Source organism: Zonotrichia leucophrys, chromosome 2 (genome assembly GCF_028769735.1).
Source record: "Zonotrichia leucophrys gambelii isolate GWCS_2022_RI chromosome 2, RI_Zleu_2.0, whole genome shotgun sequence".
In the NCBI taxonomy this organism is placed as follows: domain Eukaryota; kingdom Metazoa; phylum Chordata; class Aves; order Passeriformes; family Passerellidae; genus Zonotrichia; species Zonotrichia leucophrys.
Window position 1 is genome coordinate 24,595,699 of NC_088171.1, and position 23,686 is coordinate 24,619,384.

The following is a 23,686-nucleotide window of genomic DNA, read 5'->3' on the forward strand; positions in this document are numbered from 1 at the left end:
CCATGGGTAAACATATGAGAAAAAATGGATCTGGACAGCCAGGCTCCCACTAGCTCTGTTGAGGTCCACTGAGTCATAGGCTAGACCTTTCTTGTTGCCTTGGAAACACATGATAGTCCTAATTAATTAAAATAGGCTTTGGAAAGGCATAAAAATAACTGAAATGCAGAAAAATGTGAGCTTGTCTTCTCTAAACCTCAGTTTCCCCATTTGTGTTTTGAAAATATGATATAAATAAATATATTTATGAATTAAATAAGCATTTTGATGCATAAAGGAGCAAGAATAGATCTCTTAGATGTGTTCCAGCACAGCAGATACACATTTGCCATGGTTCTGCAAATGTGCTTGCTGTACACTCAGGAGCTGGTCAGACCCCATGATGCTAACAAACAGCATTTTCATCAGGCAGAGGTGCCTCCAAAATGTTTCCTGTAGTTGCAGATTATTGTCTGATAGGTGCTGTCTGCCTGTGTTGCTGTGCTGAAAGACACCTGTAGCATGAAGACACTATGGAGAGGTCCAGTGTCCCCAATTCAAGCTGTCTGAAGTTTAGATAGCTACTCCAAAGGAACAAGCTGTTTTCCCTCCATAGTAACTCGAGGCTAGGCACTTCCTGAGAATTAGTCACACTACTGCTTTTAATCATCTGGTTTTAAGGCCAGATGACTCATTCTGTAAGTATCCATGTCTTTCTAAACCCAGCACCTATCTACGATCACTAAAGGGAGGTGAGATGCCTTTGGTGTAGGGGAATGGGCCTTTCCTTAAGGGAATTGTGCCTAACCGAAAAACACCACAAAATGCTCTGTGCCCTCCCAACTGGAGTGGGTGGTGGTAGTTAAAAGCATCAAGTTCATCTTTTTGGGGGTGGATAAACTGTAGGATTTAAACCAGGAAATCAACCTAAGCAGTTTAGTTTTGGAAGCACATCCTCAGGTTGTGAGCCCTATGTCCCTAATAGCAGAGCCATCAGAACTAAGACTGTGATTACAAGATTTAGGGGAATTTAGACCATGGAAAAATTTAAAAGACAAATAAGGAGACTTACTATTATCTTGGTACAAACAAGATGTTTCTAATGGCTTCAGTCTGAAAAACCTTGTGCTGGCAATACTCAGCTTGAGGAAATGATGCATGCATGATTATAACCCTAAAAAACAAACTTTTTTTAAGGTCTACAATTAGGTTATTTGAGTAGCCTTTGGATGTCCAGAGCTTTCCATAGTGTTCTATTCTCTTACTCTTGCAGAAATCTGTCTATTCTGGGCTGTTTCTGATTTTAATTAAAAGGAAATAATGATACAAGATATCTTCTTTCAGAAGGGAGAATGACAATTATAAAAGGTTAAGAAATACTTTAGACTCAAGGAAGTAGGGATTATGAATTACAGGAACTATACTATTATATTAAACACTCTTTTAAATCAGCATGTTTTGTTTCTTCTCAAAGGTTTGCTTTTAGCTCCTAGTTGCACTAACTACCTTTAGAAATGGCTGCCAGGACTCTCCTATCTTTTTGTTTGTTCATTTTATTGGTGAGTTGGAGATCAATGTTAGAAAACAAGCAAAAATACCATGCCTCAAAGTGTGCCATGAAAGGTAGCTGACTATCATCACTCTATGGGCAAAATCTGTACTGACTACATGTTGGGTAGAACCACTGACTGCAATAAGAGTTGGAATGAGTACAACTCAAAAGTTTGCTCCATTCAATGCAAGAAGGGAACCTCTTCTGATTTGTACCCATTTCTGTAAAAAGTCTGAATTACAACGACTGGGTGAATGATTGCTTTTTTGGTAGGTATTTTTCATTGCAACAGGTTTTATCTAAATAAAGTCTTTAAAACACAGGGCCCATAATTCAAGGCTTTTTTCAGTGTCACACTTCCACAAAACAAAGTTCTTCAATCAGGATTTTTCAACAAAACTTACAGGATAACGGGTGGTGATGAGAGGCAGTCTTGCAAAATTTGATGCTATGGCAAAGTATTGTAGTAATTTAAACCAAACAACTTAGAAAATGCAAAACTCTTTAATTTAACCTTGAGGTCAGTTTCCTTGAGCATCTGAATTACTGTTGAAGCTGTTAAAACATCCTGTGATCAGTTTGCGAAAGAAGCTATCTTCCAGGGGAGTTTTGCTATATAGTTGGGCCAGACCCCTGCTCAGCCCTTTTGGTCCCGAAATGCTGCTGCAGTATAGAAAAACTAAGGATTTCTGGATGTTACAATTCTAGTTGGGTCAAGAATGTTGTCACAGAATCATTCTTGTGGCATTCTGAGATCTGATATCTAAGAAAACTAAGAAGTAGGGAAGCAAAAATGCAACAAATAAGCAAGAGAAAGTTGAACATATTTTCAATACAGTAAAAACCAGCAAATCAGCATAAACTGAGGAAAAAGCAATGGTGTTTTTAGTTTCAATTAAATTTAAATTATACCTGTTTTTCACAGAGTCACAGAATGGTCAAAGCTGGAAGGTATCTTTGGAAGTCATCTGCTCCAGCCCCCCTGATTGAGTAGGGTGCTTTGGAGCCAGTTGCCCTGGATGGGTCCAGATGGCTTCTGAATATCTCCAAGGGTGGAAACTCCATGATCTCTCCAGGCAACCTGCAGCATTTGTTCATGGAAAGAAATGGATGAAACTAAAGGCTTTGTTCTTTTTTCCTGACAGGTCTTCTAAAATAGCATCTCGCTTCTGTGAATCATCGGCTGCTTCTTTACCTCTTCTTTTCCATGTTTAATTGATATTGATGACCTAATGGTCTCAAGATACAAGGAAAACTGATTTTAGTGAACTTCACATCTAGTCTGTAGACACTTGTTTCTGAAGAGGGAACATTGTCTCCCACCACACAAATAATACCTAGTCTGTAGCTCTGGAGCCACAAAAACAGCTTCAGGGCTGTGTGTGTGTCTGATGGAATCCAGAGGAGCCAAGGGAATTCCTCTCTGTGGTTGGGGACTGCAGGAGAACTGTGCTTGTTACAAGAGTGGTCCCTGGAACTCATATATAACAGGACAGGGACAGCTGAGCAAACATGGTACCAGGGAGAACCCTTCCTCATTTTTTTGAGTGGCCAAAATAAGGAAAAGGACAACAAAGAGAAAAACCACACACTATAATAAGGATTCAGATTTGAGACTGGCAAAATTCATATTATGAATAGAAACACTTTTTATTCCCTGCCAACATATACAAAAGAAGGTGGAACTATGCTAAGTGGAGTGGTTGAGATCCACAGTAAAAGGCTGAGCTTTGCACTGTGGCATCTTTATGTCCTCTCCAAATACGATGATCAAAGGTCAATGCATTCTACTCTTTGATGGTATTTTGTTTAACAGTGAAACTTGACAAGGAAGTTATTATCCCCATTCCTATGTGCAGCTCTATTGTGGAACAATTATTAAAAAAATCAACCAAACCAACACAGAAAAAAAAACCCAAAGCAAAAAAACCATGCTTAAACCCCAACAACCCAGCCTAGAAGCTAGTGGCCAGCAGAGAACAATGTTTTGCTCTCCAGGCTCCCTCTTCTGGCTCTGGACTAGTAGCTTTCTAATGAGCTTTCTAATTCCAGTTTCTGGAATCATACTTGTTTCTGTTAACAGACTAACTACTTCAGTACACAAAGAGATAAAGAGGAAATAGTGGAGAAGTGGAAGAAATGGCATTCTTGCTTAAGAATAGAACTAATTTGATATCTCAAGTAAAGCTTAGCATTTGTAAGGTGTGATGGGAGATAAAATTTAAAAATTATTCAGTTACTAGTAAATGTATGATATTCAGTATGTTAAGAGGTGATAAATGTTTTAGTTGTTATGCACTAGATTCAGTAAATATTTAAACCAATATCCTTCTACAGCTTTTGTGACTCATTTGTCATTAACAGGTGTCCTTTTCCCACAGTAGCTTCAGTAGACCATAAAAACTATCTTGAAGTCTAAAAGATGTTAAGCCTGTGAATTCAGAAATTGTTGACAAACATAAGCACAATGAAAGACCTGGCCATGTCAAAGAGGGAATGACACAAAGCTGCAGCAGAACACAGGTGCATATTTGGTTTAAGGCATGCCTATTTTTTTTTCCTCTGGTCATAAAAATTAGAAAACAGGTCACTGGTTGAGGAAAATGAAATTTTGGGTGTGGGACCTTCTTGCTCCCCTCTCAAGGGCTTTAAATGTGTACAGAGGTAGAAACTTTAGTAATGGTATACCATTTTGGGTTTCTGGTCACTTTTTTCAACTAGCAGAGAAGCTAAACAACCAAGCTTGCATGTTCTGTTGGGTTTTTTTCCGAAGAAGTTCTTTACAGATTTGATAAATGTTAAAGGATTAAAAAAGTGCCATAGAAAGCATTTTAAAAGGCCCAAATGCTGTGGGAAAATTTACAGTTAATCAGTAGCTGGTTCTTGGGGAGTGCTGGGTAGTGTAGCGTGCTATCCCACAATAGTCAGAAGGAGTTGTGGGTATCTCTGAAAACGAGGTCAGAATTCTTTCAAGCCAGAACTGCCAGACCTCAGTTATCACATTAATTCTTGGGTTTATCATGCTATTGCACAATAAATAGCTTATACCGAGGAATTAATTTGGTCAATGTTTGTTGTGTTTGGCCCTGTAGTTGCTGAATCCATCTTTCTAACCTGCTGGAGAACTTTTGTCTTGATCAGAATTGCCAAGCAGTTACAAAGATATCCCACCACTTGGCTTCCAGGCTGCTGGGCTCCCACTGGGATAAACTGAAACCCATCCTGTCATTTCAGTGGGGGGGACAGGGAGCACAATGACTGCTATGAAAGACATTGATTTCAAAATAAAAGAAAAGAGGAGACCCCTCCTTAAAGAGAACCATGAAATATAAAATGAAAGGGATCCTTTTCACTGCAGATTCCCTCTGCATTGCCTGATTTGCTTGCTATTAATGACCTGAGAGCAAAGTGTTCTTGGCTTAAATGAGTTTCATCCCTGAGCTTTAAACAATATATGTATCCTTTTAACCCACCTCTTCAACATGTGCTTTCCACTGCTGTATGCAGATAAACATGATTATGTCCTTCTCAACATGGAACAGAGATGCAATAATAGATTGCTTATTTCTGGATTTGAGCAGTTCTCAAAAAAAAAATATGTACAGTGCCTACGAAAAGGAAGTACACTGTTTAAGGATCTCTGTGTTGTTTTGTAACAGTTGAACTAAAACTCAGGGGCAGTATGAGTTTCCTCCCCTTATTTCTAGGACACCTAATACTTTCACCCACATTAAAATATTATTAATTTTCTTTCAAAAGTTCACATATCTCTGTAGTTTTCAAATAGACGTAGAAATTCAGTGGCAAAATAGTCTTGGAATCAAGAAAATGCTTTTTGTGGGAACTATGCGGATCTGTTCAAAACCAGCCAAATTATGAAATCAAAATCCTAATCTTGTCCATCTTTCGATGGCACAGCTCAGTTTTGGCTCAATACCAAAATTCCCTGAGATCTGCTAATGCTGAATGTACATTTGTCCAAACTTTTAGCCCTGCTGTCAGCATCTGGAACAAATACTCAGCTAGGACTCACCAAACAGATCCTTCTCCTTGTGCTTCTCCCATCACTTTTATGGGCATCCATTCATTCTGGATCTTCTCTCACCAGGATGAATGACTTATTGTATTTTCATGTCGATGGCTCGTTAACCTAGGACTGCAGAACCTGCAAAAGATTATCATTCTTTTGGGCAGCCAATTCTATCTTGAGATTTTGCTGCTGGCTCTCACCTAATCCAATTATTGAGTACTGGCATACTTAGTTATAGGTGCTTCTACAGATAAATGCTGCTGTGGTTTGAGTAAGGGAGAGAACTGCTGTCAGCTAAAACATGTCAGGACTATGTTTTACTGCACTTTGTTGTTTAAATTGAGAATATCACTTTCCTCTCTCAATTGTGGTTGCAGCCTAGAGAACACTGCTGTGATGGAGATACCTCCAGGGTCTGGAGCACAAGTCCTGTGAGGAATGGCTGAGGGAGCTGGGGTTTAGCCTGGAGAAAACAAGGCTAAGGGAAAGCTCTCTATATATAGCTGCCTGAAAGAATGTTGTGGCCAGGTGAGGTTTGGCCTCTTCTCCAAGGTAAAAAGTGACAAGATTAGAGGAAATGGCCCCAAGTTGTGCTGCAAGGGGTTAGGTTAGAAATCAGGCAAGATTTGTTTCACTAAATGGGTAGTTGGGTATTGGAACAGGCTGCCAGGGAAGGTGGTGGAATCACCATCTCTGGAGGTGTTCAACAGGTGTGGATGTGGCCTTTGTGGACATGGTTTAATGGTAAGCATGGTGGTGCTAGATAAGAGTTGGACTTCATGATCCTTAGAGGTCTTTTCCAACCAAAATGATGCTATACTTTTCAAAAACTGTGTGGGCAGGGAGTTTTAATCTTAAGTGCCTATGCCCTGAGGTGGGAAGTTTGTGCACTCTTATCCTAGGGTTGACTTGTAAAGCTACAATATTAATGAGCAAACAGTTAATGAACAATTCTTTTGTAAGATCCAACTGCAGTCTTCAACTACCTCTTGCAGTACTGAATTTCAGTCTGACTGCATACTGCTGAAGGAAACATTTCCTTTTATTTCTTGGAAAAGCACTGCTTTTGCATTTCTCTTTTTTTTTTTTTTGTCTTCTGTTGCACAGCTGGGGACAGCAGATGGATGGGCTGTCAATTTCTGTGGTTTTCCTGAGAATTCTCAATATTTCAGTCAGGAACCTTTAAACTTTTTATGTCTTCAGGATTAAAATACTATCCACCTTTACAAGCTCTGTGTGTACCTCGGACTGTTTATCCTTGATATTATCCATCATTCCACTCTGTAGTAGAGGACTGTCAAGGTAGGTTTATACACAAGAGACACCTTAGCAGAACTGAGCATATAATTTCTTGAGTTTTGTTCTCTATCTTGAACAACAGGTAAGTTTTGCTGCAATCTGTAACAAGGTAAGACAGAATTGCATTTAATACCACTATACAGTGAAATGACCATTGCTGACATTAGTTGCTGACAAGAAATTTAAACGCATTTTATTGCACTTCTGTACCTTCCTTAGAAAAGAATCTAAATTTATCATCAGAAAAAATATGTTTTTAAAATATTATTTCTCATATGTTTATCAAAAAATGGCTGTACTCTCCAGTATTCAAACACCTTTAGCCATGGTACAAGAATTCCTAGAGAACGTGCAGCAGGAATTGCTGTTCCCTACAATATTTGTTAATTTTTATCTTGTTCTAATGAAGAAAACAGCTGTGACAATGAAGATTATTTTATTTCCTTCTTCAGGTATTATCAGAACCTTTTGAAAGCCACAATGCTTTTAATGAGCAATTACATCTATTCTTCCAGCTGGTGTTCAACTTTGAATACAATATATTTTCAAAATAAAACTTCCTCTTTCTTTTTAGAGCACGAGCTCTAAGTATTTCTAATAACACCATGCCCATAGCAGCAACTGGGAAATCTAACTATTATTTTTTATCGCCCCAAAGTGCACCTGTTCATTATTACTTTGATTTTATAATTTAAAAAAACTTTAATCCAAACAAGCCGTTTGCCAAATGACCCACTATTATTTGACTTCCTTATTAATTATTATCAAAACTTCTTGAAAACCACAGAAATTACATCTCCCACGTTGTTTTTTTATCTATGGATTTATAACCTCCCCAGATCCTGATGGGTTATATAACGTTTACTTGCACTTTGTAGTTTCCGTCAGATTCTGATGAGGCCATGTAAACATGTTGTTCTAAATCCCTTCCTTGATAATTTTTTTAACATCCAATGACAGCACTGCAGCAGTTTTAAAGATTCTGGATATGACTTGTACACTGAAGAGTATATTGTTCATACTGTTTAAATCTCAACTTCTTTACAGCTTAATTTCTTGAAGTTTTCCATTCTTACCCACTCCAGTGAGTTATATCAGCTGATTTTTTGGATTGCCTAGACTGTCTTCCAGGATAAAATGCACGAAGATTATTAGTTTATGTGCCTTTGTTATAGTACAATTCTAGATTTTTCTGCTCTGATATTCATATAAAATATTTTACCTGACTTCTCAGTTTGGCTAATTTATACCCATTGACATGCTCTCAGCCTTCAGTTAGGGTGGGATAAAACTGAAGCATGAGATGGCCAGCTATGGTGCTGAAAGACAGATATTTCAGTGGTGGCTTCTCTGCTTTTTTGTTCACTGTTGGGACAAAGCTAAAGGAGGCATGCTGTATCTTTTGGATTAGAGCTAACTAGATGTCTTGACCATTCATGCTATGACATTCAGTTAAAGCAGGGTCACAATAATTTGATTTTTAGCCAAGTTTTGATTGAGACTCCCATTGCATGTTCTGACTCTTCTCTGTTTTCATAGTGCAAAGCTGGGCTTTAACATGTTTTAATTACCGGCTTTAGCAACTGAAGGGGCACGGGGGTTTTGTTTGATCTCTCAGTACAAACCTTTTTACTCTTCTACTTTTTACTCTAGTACAAGTACATTTTTTTACTCTTACTACCTGCATCACAGTGAGTGTCACTCAGCCTGTGCTGAATGTAAGCCTTGTGTTCAACTATATTTCAGTTTTCACCTAAACATCTTTTTAAAAAAAAAAAATTAACAGATACACCAAGAGGCTGAGAATCAATTATTTGTGTTGCACAAGATTAAGCCATGAACTCATGGGCAGGGTAATGGGATTTTTAATCTAAGAGGCTGAACCAAAAGCTTTCAACCTGCATTTATGAGGATTTTGTTCCTCTCTGTATTATCCATTATTTCTTGGCTAGGTTTTTTCCTCCCATTTCCTTTAAAGACTGTCTGCCCAAGGTTAACCTGCCAGATAAATCCCAACACAGCACAACAAATGATTCTTTTTGAAAAAACAATAAAATGTCATTTACAGGAAAAACAGCACGTGAGAATTTTGAAATTTTCATTTATGATGCAGATTTTTACGAGCAAGCTATTGAGTGCATTGTACAAATCTGCAATATCTAAGGCAGGAAAAATTATGAATGAATTATTTTGAAATTTTTTACAAATCATGTGATTAACAAAAAAACTTTGAAAATGCCAATGTTTTCTGAATTTTGCCATCATTAGAGGAGGGTCAAAGGAAAAGGAAAGGAATGAAAAATAACCCAGGACAAAGACAGAGGGAAAGAGGGGAAAGAGAGGAAGGAAGGGCAGGAAGGACCAGATACCTTCAGATGCATCTGCAATTTATTTTAGATAAATGTGGGAACAAATGAGAAACTATCTGCCTTCTTCCAAGAACTGTGAACATAAAGATAACATTCCATGCTGCACAAACAGTGAGGAAATAGTATTAAAATGGTATGGTAAAAATAATTAGCAAGGTCATTTTATGGCACTCTGTAGTGACTTAAACCTTCATGAATTTTCAAGCTTATGTCAGTTAAACTACATACAGGTTTACCTGGACCAATTAAATAAAATTATTGAAAAAGTAGAGTTTGTCTTATTAGATGAGCTATCAAATGGATGTCTCAGTACTTTTTTCCCCTTTCTATATTTCCCTTTCTCCCCTGCTCTGATTTTGCATTAACTAGAAGCTTGGAATATGTTAAAACTCATCTGTAAGAAAACAAACAAACAAACAAAAAGAAAATAAATGAAAATTTTTAAAAATCACAGGACCTACAAGCAGGGGTGGGAACTATCAAAGATTTTATGAATACTCTATAGAAATTTGTTATCATGTTTTTGATAGATTAAAGATTTGCTTGGAAATTCTCCATTGAATGCACTAGCTAAGCTAAATTTGGCTTAGTTTAAAATTAAAATTTTAATTAAAATTTTAAAATTTGATTTCTAAATTTTATCTGGAAAAGTTGATGCAATGTGTGGTATAGTTACAGTAAGAGAGAATTAACATCTGAATTCCACAGTTCCTCTCATGTCTTTTTGGTGGGGAAATTAATTATCAAATATCCTGGTCTATTTGATTTACTTTCAATCATCCAATCATCTGAGCATTTCAAGTATTTCCAGCTATTGATTGAAAACTTCTTTCTAATAGGAAAGCTTTTCTTTATTTTTTTTTTAACTAACCACTATATATTCAGAAAAACAGTATATATTTCTAAAAGCAATCTTATTAGCACAATTTATAAATTCCTATGAAAGTGTGCATCATCACCTGGACCATAACAATGTCAGGCTATACAGCCTTAAACAATGGAAAACTGTCTATAAGAGGAACCTATCCTGTAAAAGGTTCCTGTAAATCCTGTAAATATGGATATAATTATCTGTGACTAATCACAGAGACTTTGTGAGAGTGAGTGCAATTATTAAAATATTTGGTATAGGTGCATGGGTAATGGATTTCAAACAAAATATATTATGTTCCATTTTACCTTTGGGGGAGTTGCCACATACTAATTTGAAATAATAAAGGAGCTTTGTAAAGATATGTGATCTTCTGATGACATATCTTTAATGATGCAATCTATGAAGCATTGCTCCTATGAACCTCACAGGAGAAAGGAATTTTTCATAGGATTTTCCAGCTGAAAATTTTGGCTGAACTCCAAAGAATACTGCCTGTCATGCCAACATCTTGGGAGATTAGCTCAGTTATAAGCAATCAGCAATCCTATTTTTTTACTTTCTTCAAATGAGTGTCTGGACTGTATAATCCAAATGTTGAGTCACCTCTTTGATCATGATAATGTTCTTGTGAGAAATAAATAACAATAAATTACCTAAATAACTAGGAATTAATTTCAGATCCTTTGGCTGCTATTCTGTCAACCAAACCATTAAAACATATGTCAGACCTAATGTTTACTTTGTTGATATCAATCACCAAGCCTATAACTTGAGATTAAATCTGGAAGACAGCCTGACGTCTCAGCGTAGCTTGCTTGGGTAGATAAATAATAAACCACATCAACATAAATAAGCCATTTAAAGAGAGTTTATGCCTCCCCTCCTGCCTCATTTATTAAGTGTAACTATGTATTCCATAATATAAGAATATAGGAATATTAGGTTCTCAAGGATATCCACAGTTGAATATTCATTTGTATGAAATTAGATCTGAATTCAAGGTCATATAATTTTTCCTCATATTCTTGCAATTTGGACAGGAATAGGTTTAACTCTTCTAGTTAAACCTATTCTTTTTATGCTCAGAATTAGATTAATGATTGAACTAAATAAAATTAAGAAAATCCAGTATTTCTTACTTTATTTTATATATGGGTTAGATAAAGAGTATTCACGTGGGATGTATAGCTGTTTCACTGATTATCCACATCTTCTTCTCCATGGCATCTTAGTTATATGCATGTACTACACACGGCTCTTCACAGAGTAATTTAGACATAGCAGAGCTCTTTGTAGACAAACCCTGAGCAAACAAACAGAGAAACCTTCTTCAAAAACCTCTTTTGAATGGGCCTGAACCATCTGATGATCTGGGCTAGAGAAGGAAGGAAGCAAAACTGCCTGTCAGCTGCTGAGCAATGGCCACCATGCCACTCGTGGTTCTGGTGCCCATGGAGTCAGGGCTGCCCTGCACACTCCCAGCTGGAGTCAGTTTTACCATTGCTCTGTGCCTTGCTAAGGCAGGGCCAGCCTTGGCCACTGTGTGTGACACCAGGGGTACAACACCTGCTGAACAACTATACGTGGTCAAAGAGAAAGGAACTCAGTCTTCTTTAGCTCTCTCTGGGAAAGCTGTCCCTAACACAACCACTTAAAATCCCAGCAATTTGGGAGGCAAACTTGAGCATCTCATTTGTGCTCCACTCCATTATATTCTCCTCTACAGGTATCAGAGAATCTCAAATACAAATGAGAATTGGATTTGCTATTTCTTTTGCACCCTGCAGCACAACCGGCCTTAATTCCTATTTAGATCTTCTTTGTCCTTTTCTGCTACTTTTTCCTGCTGTCTCACGAGAGTCTGAATTAGTCAGCCAGGACAAATCTAATCTTGTGACAGTTTGCTGTGATTAGTTTGGCAGGCTGCAAACCATTCCCAAGCAGTGCAACCTTGGTTAATAAAACCCTCTCTGTTTCCCATAGACTTGCCAAAGGGAAAGTAAGAGCCAGCCAGCCTGTAGAGCCAGCAGAAGAAAGCTCTGTCCAAGAATGGCTGAGGGGCTTGTGTGCCACACACTGTACCTGTGGTGTTTGAGCAGCTGAACTGAACTGCAGCATAAGGGTTCAAAACTTCTTTTATTCACTTGTGGTGGCTCTTTTTGCTTGACCTCCATATATGCCTCCATGTTACAAACAAGGATGGAAAAATTTCACCTAGAGATTCTGATAACATGCTAATATATTTTATTTGATTTAAAAAAGAGAATCCATTTTAATTATGAGGACATGTTCAGGTAAGGTTATCCCTCAGAGAAGAATTCATACGAATACTGTGAGGAGGAAGAGGACAGCAACATGTGGAATAAATCAATATCAAGTCCAAAACTGCTTTTTTAACATCCCCGTATGCATGAAAGTATTTATTGGGCTATATAAAGCAGTCTTTTTCCTCTGCTCTCTTTCCCTCGAGGGTTAAGTCATTTCCTCAAGGATTGTCAGGAAGATGCTTCCTTCCCTTTACAGCTGAACCCTCTATCAGGGTAGCCTTGTTCCGGGAGAGTGTTGCAACAAACTTACCCAGTTAGCATTTTACACCCCCTCCCAACCTGCCCAGACCTAGTCCTATTTCAAAGACTTCATGGAAACAGTCCCATAATAAAACCATCTCTCCTTGGAGAAAGGTCAGCGTGGAGATTCTGCACAGCAGCGGACAAACAATCAGTATGAGCTATAGCATTTTACAATTTTCAACATATTTTTTGCCAAATGGGAACACTGAAGGAGGCTTAAGACACGTATCTGTTAGACAGCACTAACAGCAGGCAAGCACTGACCAAGTGGATAAACTCAATCTATCCATCAGACACTAGCAAGATCTTCCAAATTTCAGGTAGCCAATCATCAGGAACCCACTTCCTTCCCTTCAGAACTGTAAGTTCACAAGAAGAATTTCCTTCCCTTCAACTGTGACTCCCTGTCCTCTAAGGCAAAGCCTTTTTATAGCAGCAGCTGCAACTGCACACAGCTGGTCAGCTTCCTGCCCTCCTTGGGGCTGCAGTTAACTCCTTCCCTGCCTCTCAGTGTGTGTGGAGTGTACATGGCTCCTCACTGTCCTCGGCACTGCCCTGCTCTCCATGGCTATCTGAGCTCTCACAAACTCTCACTGCACCACTATGTTTTATCTCCTACTTAAGGACTGAGTATATTCCCTCATGATTTAACTTGCTTGATTAAACAAACAGCTTTTCCCATTGAATTTACTCCTTGCTTTTTAAAGACTGAAGCTGGGGAAAAAAGGCATAAATGATGGAAGCTTTGACTATGCAATGATGCTTTCCAGAAAGGCACTGGCACCTGGCTGCAATGTGTTGATACCTCCCAGTGTTGGTGTGAAACTGGGATTCCAGAGGCACCGGCAGGGTCAGTTCAGTCCAGTCACATCAATGACATGCATAGGCATGCCCAGGTATACATCTACAACATCAGTCTTCAATAAGTGGTCCAAGGAACAGGATATCTTCAATTGTGTTATTAGGGGTCATTAAAACCCAAGCTGTGGAAAGATTGACATTTTCAAGGGAAACTGTTTGTAAACTGGCTGGAGTATATCTGAGAAATGTTTCTATGGGTAAAAAAGAAGTGTAGCCCCTACATTTTTACTGTTCCTATTCTGCTTAAATTCTCCAAACTATCAGTTCACTTTTGGGCAGAAATACTGTCCATTTCAATCTGGTGATCAATTTATTTTAAAGGCATAGCTAATTGGAAAAAAGATTAGATGAATAGCTGAGGATTTTTTTTCTAAAGTGATCAACAAGAAAGCAGCCTCACATTCATACCCCAGTACTGCAAACAGTCAAACATCTGATAGCTCCCAGGAATGTGGATAGTGAGAACTCTCCACACAGTGTCTGTCCTTTGTGCATATGCAATTCCAGCTAATTTATCACCCTAAGATCTCAAAAAATCTGAGTATCTGCAAAAGGGGTGACTAAATTAAATAATATAATTTATATTTATTTAAAGTTATTGTTCGCAGACATGAGCTCTTAAAACAGCCAAACAAATTTTCAAAATTACCTAATAAAGCCAAATATGAGTTTGTTAGTAGACATTGAAATCTGCACTTTATTGCACCTAAAAGAGGAAAAAAGTCTAAAAATAACACTTAATTATCTGCTGGTTATTTCCAGACACACAAAGTGCTGAGGTTTTGTCCTTCTTAAGAAGATTATCTTCGCTTTTTCCTCTGGAATGCATGTAAAACAGCTCTTGCCTTGCTGCAAGCTTTAGGAAAAAAGTTCACTGCTAAATTACCTGTTGTCTGGGGACTTAACATTTTGCAATAAGCTGCTGAAATTGCATTTTAATAAGGAGTCTTGACCTGTACTTTTTATTTCCCTTCAAGGCTCTACAAGCCATTTTGATTATGGAGGTCCTGACCTGGGAAGCTCAACCTGGATAACCACAGCCAGAGGGGGATAAAATGCAACACCTAGGAGATTTCAGTAAACAGTAAAACCATTCCAACTTAATCTGTGCTAAAATGCTTGGAATGCGAGAGCCACTGATGATGCCCCTTGTCTGTGTGTCTGACTGAATCCTTTATTTTCTGGGAGGAAAGCAGAGCCTGGGAACTAGGCCAAATGCCTGCCACTTACCTTAAATTGATCAGCCACTTTGAGATTAAAAACACTGAAAACTGCAACACCACGAAAACAAGGCTTCCTTCACATTAAATGCAAAATGCAACATTGGGCTTGCTGTGATCTCTTTTTCCATTTTGCTCAGTGTGCAGTTTTTCCATTTCTGCTCAAAGGTAGATGCCAACAGCATCTTGGCCAAGTATTCATTAAGGTTTATATAAAAAGAAATTTATGGTTATTTAGGAGTTGGCACAAAAGCATGTTGTTGCTGGAGAAGAAATATAGTATTGAAACAGTTTAAAACACTGGATGTCTTATTTGAAGTAAAAGCTATATTCTCTCTTTGCCTGTTGTATTTTAACAAGTATTGAAGTATGTGATTGGGATAATCGGCAGGTAAATTTCTCAGTGGTTTTATGTACGGTAAATATTTAGTCAATTCAAGAATTTACTTTGTTCTGCCAGAATTATTTCATTGCTGCAATAAAGATAAGTGTAGAGATAAAATAATGGAACAAAGTCATCATTCATTGAAGCAGGTGCATCTACATAAGATTAGTTTTTCCTGTGTATGTCTTTTCTGGAAGAATTGATTAAAAGAACAGTATCTAATGCCTATTTGACAGAAAAAATTAAGGTTGGATTCATACTCAAATATGGAGACTTCCAGATGATAGTACTGGCAAAGTCTAGTTGATTTTGTATTATAGATTTAACATAATTTCCTGAATTCAAACAAGAAAATCAAAGATATCTTTGAATAAAAAATATTGAATCTATGTTTTGATTTTTCTTTGTGTGGAGGTAGCTAGAAGCACATTTTCTCTAACACATGCTGGCAGAAGTGCTAATATGAAATCTGTGATTTCACCTGTTCTCAGTGCTGGATGCTTTAATTAAATTATTTGAACGGTTTCTCTCTGCTGTGTCTTGACACAGTTGTAACAATCACCATCATGTAAGACAATGGTTATTCCTGTAGCATCCCAATGCTGGTGCTGTGCATGTGCAGGCAGTGCTGTGGGCACAGCAGTGAGCCTGTTCAGCTGGGCTGTGGGGTCCAAACCAGCTCCCTGGGGACCACCCTGAGCGAGCACTCAGGGGCCCAGGGCGGAGGCAGGGGGAGCACACTCCTGCTCTGCTGCTGCTCTCTGCCTGCCAGCAGCTGCATTTTCTTCCTTCTCTCTTAGGGGAGTAATTTGCTTGGTTTTAATCCTTATCCTCTCATTTTAAGGTCAGAGCAAGCAGAAAAGACACATGACTTTCTGACCATGGATGTCTTAGAAGCTGTAAGATGCTGGCCCTCCAATGAGTTGGCTTAATTATGGGGAGTTCAGCCAGCTAAAGAGGCCAAACATAAAACAGAAAAATATACTCCCATGGAGGCAGATTTGATTGGTTAAAAGAAGAAAAGCTCATGTTTGGTTTACAAAACCTAATACTCAAGAGTGTCTGATTTTAGATTTGTCTGTACATATTTCTGCTTGTGTAGCAAGCTCTGAAGTAACTGAGCACTATGGCCATGGCACAGGAGGACAGACAGTTCTATGGCCTGGACGTCTCCACTCACAAGTGCACAGATTCCTGGGAGGAAAAAGAGCAGAGACATCTATCCTCTGAACCTTGAGGAATTATTTGGTGCCTTCTTTCCCCTTACACGGAAGAAGTCAAAAGCAAAAGAAAGCAACCATTGTTCCAAAGAATTTATAAGATAAACTTATAACAGTAGCATCAATTTCCTTTTTGAAAAGGCAGCCAGTAACCTTGGAGACCTTTTTCTGTTTTCCACCAAGATAATACATAAGCCCACTTGTGGATTTATAAGCTACATTGAATGCCTATAGTGAGAAAGTGTCACCTGAAGGATGGAAGGCAATATAGAATACATCAATATACCTCAGTATACGTCCTGGTGTGTGGAGATCCCTCAGAAATACGTAAGGACATTGGGTTAATCAACAGTCTCACAAAATGCATAGCCAAAGGTGTGAACTGTGCAAAATAATGGGAGCATTGCTTTTGGAAATCTGTGGATTTGAAATTCCTGAGCCATATGATGTGTCTTCATCATAAATTGTCTGTAGGGGCTTTTTGAAACCTTTTAAACTTTTGGTACTTTAGGCATCCTTGGACAATGAGCTGTAAGATGTAATTACAGGCTTTGTATTCCTCTTGTTTGTTTTAAATCTGCTCTCTAAGAATTTTACCTGGTGATTCTTCATTCCTAGGATAGGTGTGAATGAGAAAGTTACTGTTCCTATGCATCCTCTCCTTCCACTACCCTCTGAATTTCCAGTTCACCCTGCATAAATTGTTCTTCACCAGCTCTAAAAGTCCCAACCTGAGCAATGTCTCCATGTATAGAAGTCTTTCCATACTCTGATTATCAATATTGAATCCCTGTACCTCTTCTAGTTATGTCATAAATATTTAGAGAAGACTTCCCAGAACAGTAAACTATACTCACTTTTTTTGGCACAGGATGATAACATAGTAGCATAATGTTGTTTTCCCACTTTATTCTTTCTTTATTTCCCAAGATGTTTTTATGGGTTTGTTGGTTTTTTTGAGACATCTTAGGCATGGAACCAATATCTTTGGAGAACTAACCAAAATTAGTCCAAGATTTCTCCTTTCAGTGTCCTTTTTAGTGCACACTTACTTTATCAAGTAATATCCCAAGGACATTTGGGACATTATTTTTTCCTCCTCGTATTACAACTCTGTAGAGACTGCAGGTAGTGAAGACCAACTATTTACTTATACCTTTGTCCCCTAATTGCTAATTACAATTTCAATTCATGGAATTACCTTCCTCCAATGGCATTTAAAATAATTTCTGTTGAGGAGCACTGTCAAAGACTTTCTGGAAGTTCACTGAAGCTGTATATACCATCAGAGCTTTTCTAAAATAGAGTCTGGCAAAAATCTTCAATGGCCAGAAGAGGTGTGATTTTTCTGCAAAAGTCTATCAAAGTCTCTTCTGATAGCTTCTAATATATTTTAATTCAATCTTTTCCTGCCATTTTTCAGGTGCTGAGGAAACATGTGTTCAAATTTTACGAAAACCAGTTTAACAATTGAAACATATTGGCCAGCTTTCATTCCTTTAATTTAGCTTGTTGTTGGGGGAACTTAAGTGATGACATAGCTAAATAGTCATCTCATAGTTCAGCAACATCTGGTTCTGGTGATTTGTTCCTGTTTATTGGATAGATTTGTTTGAAACTTCTGCTGACACATGAATTTGATACAGTGCCTTAAATTCTTCCCTTCTGAAGAAAGGCTGTGTGGATTCTCCCTAAGGCTCTTTGTGATGAATATCAATACAAGAACTCATTTAGCAACTTTGCCATGGCTGGATCTTTCTCAAGTGTTTATTGAAATTGTGATAACCTATTTGGCAGGGTCTAACAGGCTTTCTGCTTCTGATATATTTGAAAAAATTGGTAGTCTTAATTATTATTTGCTCAACTAGCTATTCCTCAAAATATTATCTGACCCAGTTTATTATGGCTCTATTTGCCCAGTCTAACATACTCTAAGGTTTTCCTTACCTTAACACAAATTTCACTTCTTGCAGGACCAACTGGTCTCTTTAAATTTCTGATATTCTTATCTACTTCTTAAATACGATGATTTTGTAGGGTAGGGCCAGTCAGGCTCTTTGTGTGACTGTTCAAAAGTCTCTTTGGATTGATATTATTCAATCACCTTGAGATTATAACATAATGCCAGTAAACAGTCTTCATGCCACATGCAAACATTATACCCTTTTAGATTACAGTTATTAAAATGATTTTTAGAAGTGCCCTCAATTTAGTGAAATGCAGTTGAAGAGGGTAGCATATCTTTCAGGTCCCTTCCAACCCAATTTGTTCTGTGATTCTGAGAAACTTTCAGTCTTGTTGCAAAAAAGATTTTGAATTAAAAAATGTTATCCCTTCTGTCCTATGGGTCCTTCATTGGTCCTCTTTGTACTGCTTATAACTACACCGAGAGTTGCCTTTTCTCTTATCAATTGCTAATTAGTTGGTCTAGGAGGGTTACAAAAAATCCAGTCTCTGTACTGTAACTTTCCTTATACAATATACATGGGCATAAATAAACTCTGCAGATATTACCATGCTTTTTGTCCTGTTGGCTCCCTTGCCTCCCTTATGTCTCCCACCTGTATCACAGTCATTGTTACACTCTGAGCTGGACAATTGGTGGGAATGGCCTGATGTTATACACTTAATATTACATTCTTGTGGCTTTCACCAGTTTCTGTCTTCTACCTGCTTTTTTAATATCTTAATTTCTTATTTGGTATTTCAGCTCATTCAGCCATTGTTAAACTTGTAGCATATGTTTAGAAATTCTTATAAGTTTCTTGTTAGCCTGCATGTCTGTTCTTACATCCTCTGTTTAAATAATACTTTACTTGAAGCTGTTCTTTGCTACTTTCTTCATTAGTTGTATCAACTTCTGTTATTTTATTTAAGGATACAGGTGTTTATAACTTCCTATCTTGAGGACGGAGCCTTCCAAAATCACCCTCACTTGCCAGCATTCTTTCAAACTTAAAAAATTTCCATTGCATCTTTTCTATTTTTAGTGTCAGCAGCCTAATTCCATTTTAGTTTAAATGAAGATTATCCTTCCTGCTCTATTTATTTTAAAAAATCCCCTCAGAAATTAATTCCTTCTTTCCTTTATTACTTTTACTGCCATGCACTGACACTTAATTTGCTGTTTTTCCTGGTTACATTGATGGTGAGACAGAGCCACTGCCACAATACCAAACACCTCAGCAGTAAGAACAAGAATTGCTTTTCAGATGTTGTGAGATTTGAAAATTGTATATAGAAAGTTAATATCTGTATTTGAAATCTGTGGATTTTATTTTTTTAATCTATGATGTTCAACTGCTAGGCTTTAAAAGCTACTAAAACCTAACAGAGCAGAGTTTAAGCGCTATTAACTTTTTCTTTCACAAAGCCAAATTGTATTCTTAGCATATGTATTGGTTTTGTGTGGCCTGGTTTTGGTAGTGGAGTTAGAAATGCTGGTAACACCTCTGTCATAACATACTTAAGAATGTTCCTAAATATATAAGAATGTTCTATATTATCACCATTTCTAATTGTCCCAGCCTTTGCCAGCAGTACATCCATCTTTGGAGGAGCCATCAGGGCCTTCTCACAGAAGCCACCTCTGTGTCCACCCACTACCATAAACCAGGCCATGCAAAACCAATATGGCATATGACAAAATTTGACCAAACCTGGAGCCTAGAAGCTCTCCCTGAAATTAATTGTTAAAAGATAAATGCTTCTGGAACTGGTCAAGATGTAGAAGTGAACTAGAATTTATCTTTGCAGGATTAAAAAAAATTGTTTAACTCTGAAATTAATGCAAATAATTTCTTAAGTCTGAGACTAAATTTTGAAAGCAGAGGTCACTGAGGAGTTTAGTTGGAAACTTCTAGTTTATGAGTAGCCAAACTACAAGTTCACCTAGGCTCCCTTAAGAAGTCTAAACAGAAGACACTTGAATCCATAAACAAGGAACACTGTGTAGGTGAAAATGCAAATACAATGTCCCAGCTCACTTTTGCCTTTGCCCCTTGCCCTACTGAAAGTGAAACAAATACAATATTTCTGAAGGCACAAAAGTTAAATATCTGTCCATTAAATGTTAATGAGAATTGTATCCCATATGTCTCTTGAGCCTTTGACACACTTCCTTTCAGACTCCAGAATGACTGATGTGCTTCTGAAAATGTTACCCAGATGTCACTTTTTTCTTAAATAATATTATATTTGAAAAAAGTAACAATTCAGTTGCAGAATTATACTTCTGAGCTGTAAGCAGAAGTACAACAATCCAGGGGCTCATAAAAATATCTCAATATTCCAGGGACATAAAGAACATATCACAGGAAAAAGAAGAAATCTTCTGATCTCATCAGTTTTCTATCAGTAACTTAACATTTTAGTGATTATTAAGGACCTTGTAAATAGTTATTTGTGATTTGATCTACCTCCAGAAAGTTATCTGCAAAGAAGCAGTCACAAAAATGATCAGAAAAATGTTATTTGCTCAAATAAGGAGCACATTCCTGCTTAAACAAAACTCTAGGGAAAAAAAAAAAAAAGCATGGCTTCAGCAAAATACCAAAAAGGTAAGTGGGATTCATTACAGGAATCAGAGTATCAAAGAATCAATCATAGAATAGCTTGGATTGGAAAGTACATTTAAAGGTCATCTCATCAAATCCCCACTGCAATCAGCAGGGACATCTTTGACTAGAGCAGGTTGCTAAGAGACCCATCCAACCTGACCTTGAATTTTTCCAGGGATGGGGCATACACCACCCCTCTGGGCAACCTGTTCCTGTGTTTCAACATACTCATTGTTAAAAAATGTAAATTCTTATATCTAATCTAAATTGACTCACTTTTAGTTTAAAACCATTAGCCCTTGTCCTATTGCAAGAGGCCCCACAAAAAAGTTTGTCTGCATCCTTCTTATAAAACTCCCTTTAAGAACTGAAAGGCCACAATAAAGTCTCCCTGGGCCTCTGTCTGCTCCAGACTGAACAACCTGAACTCTCTCAGCCTTTCCTCATAGGAAAGGTGCTTCAACCCTCTAATGAACTTGGTGGCCTTGTTTGGACCCACTCCAACAGGACCACACCTTTTCTGTGCTGGGGACCCCAGAGCTGCATGCAGCACTCCAGATGGAGTGCAGAGCAGAGGGGCAGAATCCCCTCCCTCACCCTATTGGCCATGGATCTTTGGATGCAGCACAGGCTTTCTGGGCTGTGAGTACAAATTTATGGCTCATGTCCAGCCTCGCATCCACCAGCACCCCTGTGTCCTTCTCTGCAGGGCTGCTTGCAGTTCCTTCATCCCACAGCCTGTATGGATACTGGGGGTTTTCCTGACCTAGGTACAGCACCTTAAACTGGGCCTGGTTCACATGAGCCCACTCCTCCAGCTTGTCCATGTCCCTCTGGAAGGCATCCATCAAGTGCACCACACAGCTTTGTGTCATCTGCAAACTTGCTCAGGGTGCACTCAATTTCTTTGCCTGTCCCCCTGAGGAAGACATTAAACATTGTTGATCCCCACACAGACCCCTGAGGGGACACCACTTGTTGCTGATTTCCATAAGGACGTTGCATTTTTGAACCACTGCAGTGCCTCATACCCAAAGTTCCCCGAGTATGTTCATGGCTGCATGCCACAGTGTGTCTACTGTTTGTGCTGTACACAGGGCAAATGACAGTGAAATTTTTTAAAGTTCTTATATAGAAAAGAACTAAGCACTAGGAACAACAGAGGGGGTTTCGTGGTGTTTTTTTAAGGTCATATTTTAAAACTAAATTTAAAAGTAGAGAAGGAGATAGGAAAAGGAGAACAAGCATGTTTATTACAGGTCTAAATACAGAGTAAACCAACAAATAACCTGCAATTTCTGCATAATTTTCTATGGGAAAAATGAATGCCTGTGGGTCCTGGACTGGACTTTTTTGGCCTTTAACTAGGTCTTCAACTAGGACATCAGCAGTATTCTTCTCCAACACTATTATCCTAGAACCCTGAAATTTGGAACAAAATGGTCATCTTCTACCTTGGAAATGAAAGAGATGATCCTATGTTACAAGCATTTAATTGCAAAATTCCAGTAGCTGTCACCTTTGACATCCTCCTTGTGTGAACTGAGCAAGAGAAGGAAAGATGAATGTTCAAAAAGAATCTGACAGGCTCCTGAAGTCTCTTTGATTTATCCCTGTTCAAAATTTGCTTTAGGAAATGGAGTGCCCTGTACCTGCTTTAAGAAAAAGGTAAAGTAGCTAAAAGAAAATTTGCTTTAAGTAAGAAACTAGTATTTTTCACTAAAATTATCAGTCTGGAGAGAATGATGAAGCTAATTTTCTTCCTATTTTGGAGAAAGTTGGCCAGGAAAGTAATGAAGGTAGGGAAGCTCACCCAGCCCCCTTCAAAAACAAACCCCCCAAAATAGGGTAAAGCTGGGGCTGTCCTGTGTTTTTCCCAAATGTTGTTTTGCTGACATATGTCTAGCCTAGTGTGATTATGCCATGTTTCACTGAATTAATCAGCTAGAATGACATGAATCATAATAAGAATTGACAGCCTACTCTGTTTTCTTTGTACAGGCTTCAAAATTCAGCAATGAGCACCGCTCAGAAGCAGTGGATTGAAATCACACACAGATTTTGGACAGTCATGAACATGAACAATTAAACCCACAGAATGGACTTTCAGAATGAATCAGAACAGTGAGCCAATTCTTCCCATTTTCCCAACACCGAATGGAGTTCTAGACACTCATGATGTGAATGTTATTCTCTAGATAGGCCAAAATGAAGCAATAGCAGAGAAAAGTAAGAAAAATATTTTGCCTACTTTCTAACTCATGTGTCTTCCAAAATTATATGAAGATAGATCATAGCATACTCAAAAGTGAATACAAGCAAAAGTTGGGAAAAAGTAAAAATTTTTGCTTAAGAGTGGGCAATCTCTTGAACTGTGTGCCTTTGTAAAGCCCAAAAATTATCTTATTTGTTTATTTATATGAGTTCTTAAAATCAAACCTTGCTAGCTCTAGAATAAGAAATATTTTTACATTAAGTAGAACAAAAACTTTAACTAACTTGTCCCATTAGAAAGACATGATTGAAATAGATCCAGAACAAAACCAGTCCTATATCCAGGCCCCTTTATCACTGTGCAGTTATTTATTTAAAAATCATAAAAAGAATCATTCTTCAAAGCAGCATCAGATAGACTTGTCTCATCAGTACCAGATGTTGTCTAACCTGTTTTTTTCTTTCAACAACAGGGATTCACACTTTCCAGGACAATCTACACTAGTGCTTCCACAAGTTTTGAATTTTTTAACTTCCCTTGTTACAGTTTTTTT

General features: G+C 37.9%; 1 long non-coding RNA gene across 1 annotated transcript in view; it reads right to left on the bottom strand.

Annotated features, from left to right (window-relative positions):
- Positions 1-900: 900 nt before the first annotated feature.
- The window catches only part of LOC135443055 (uncharacterized), a 49,050-nt gene continuing 26,264 nt past the window's right edge, over positions 901-23,686 (bottom strand). The window contains exons 3-5 of the long non-coding RNA XR_010438786.1: positions 5,565-5,696; positions 2,444-2,612; positions 901-1,153 (exon numbers count right to left, since the gene is read on the bottom strand). This is a non-coding gene — a long non-coding RNA (uncharacterized LOC135443055). The remainder of the gene's footprint in view (positions 1,154-2,443; positions 2,613-5,564; positions 5,697-23,686) is intronic.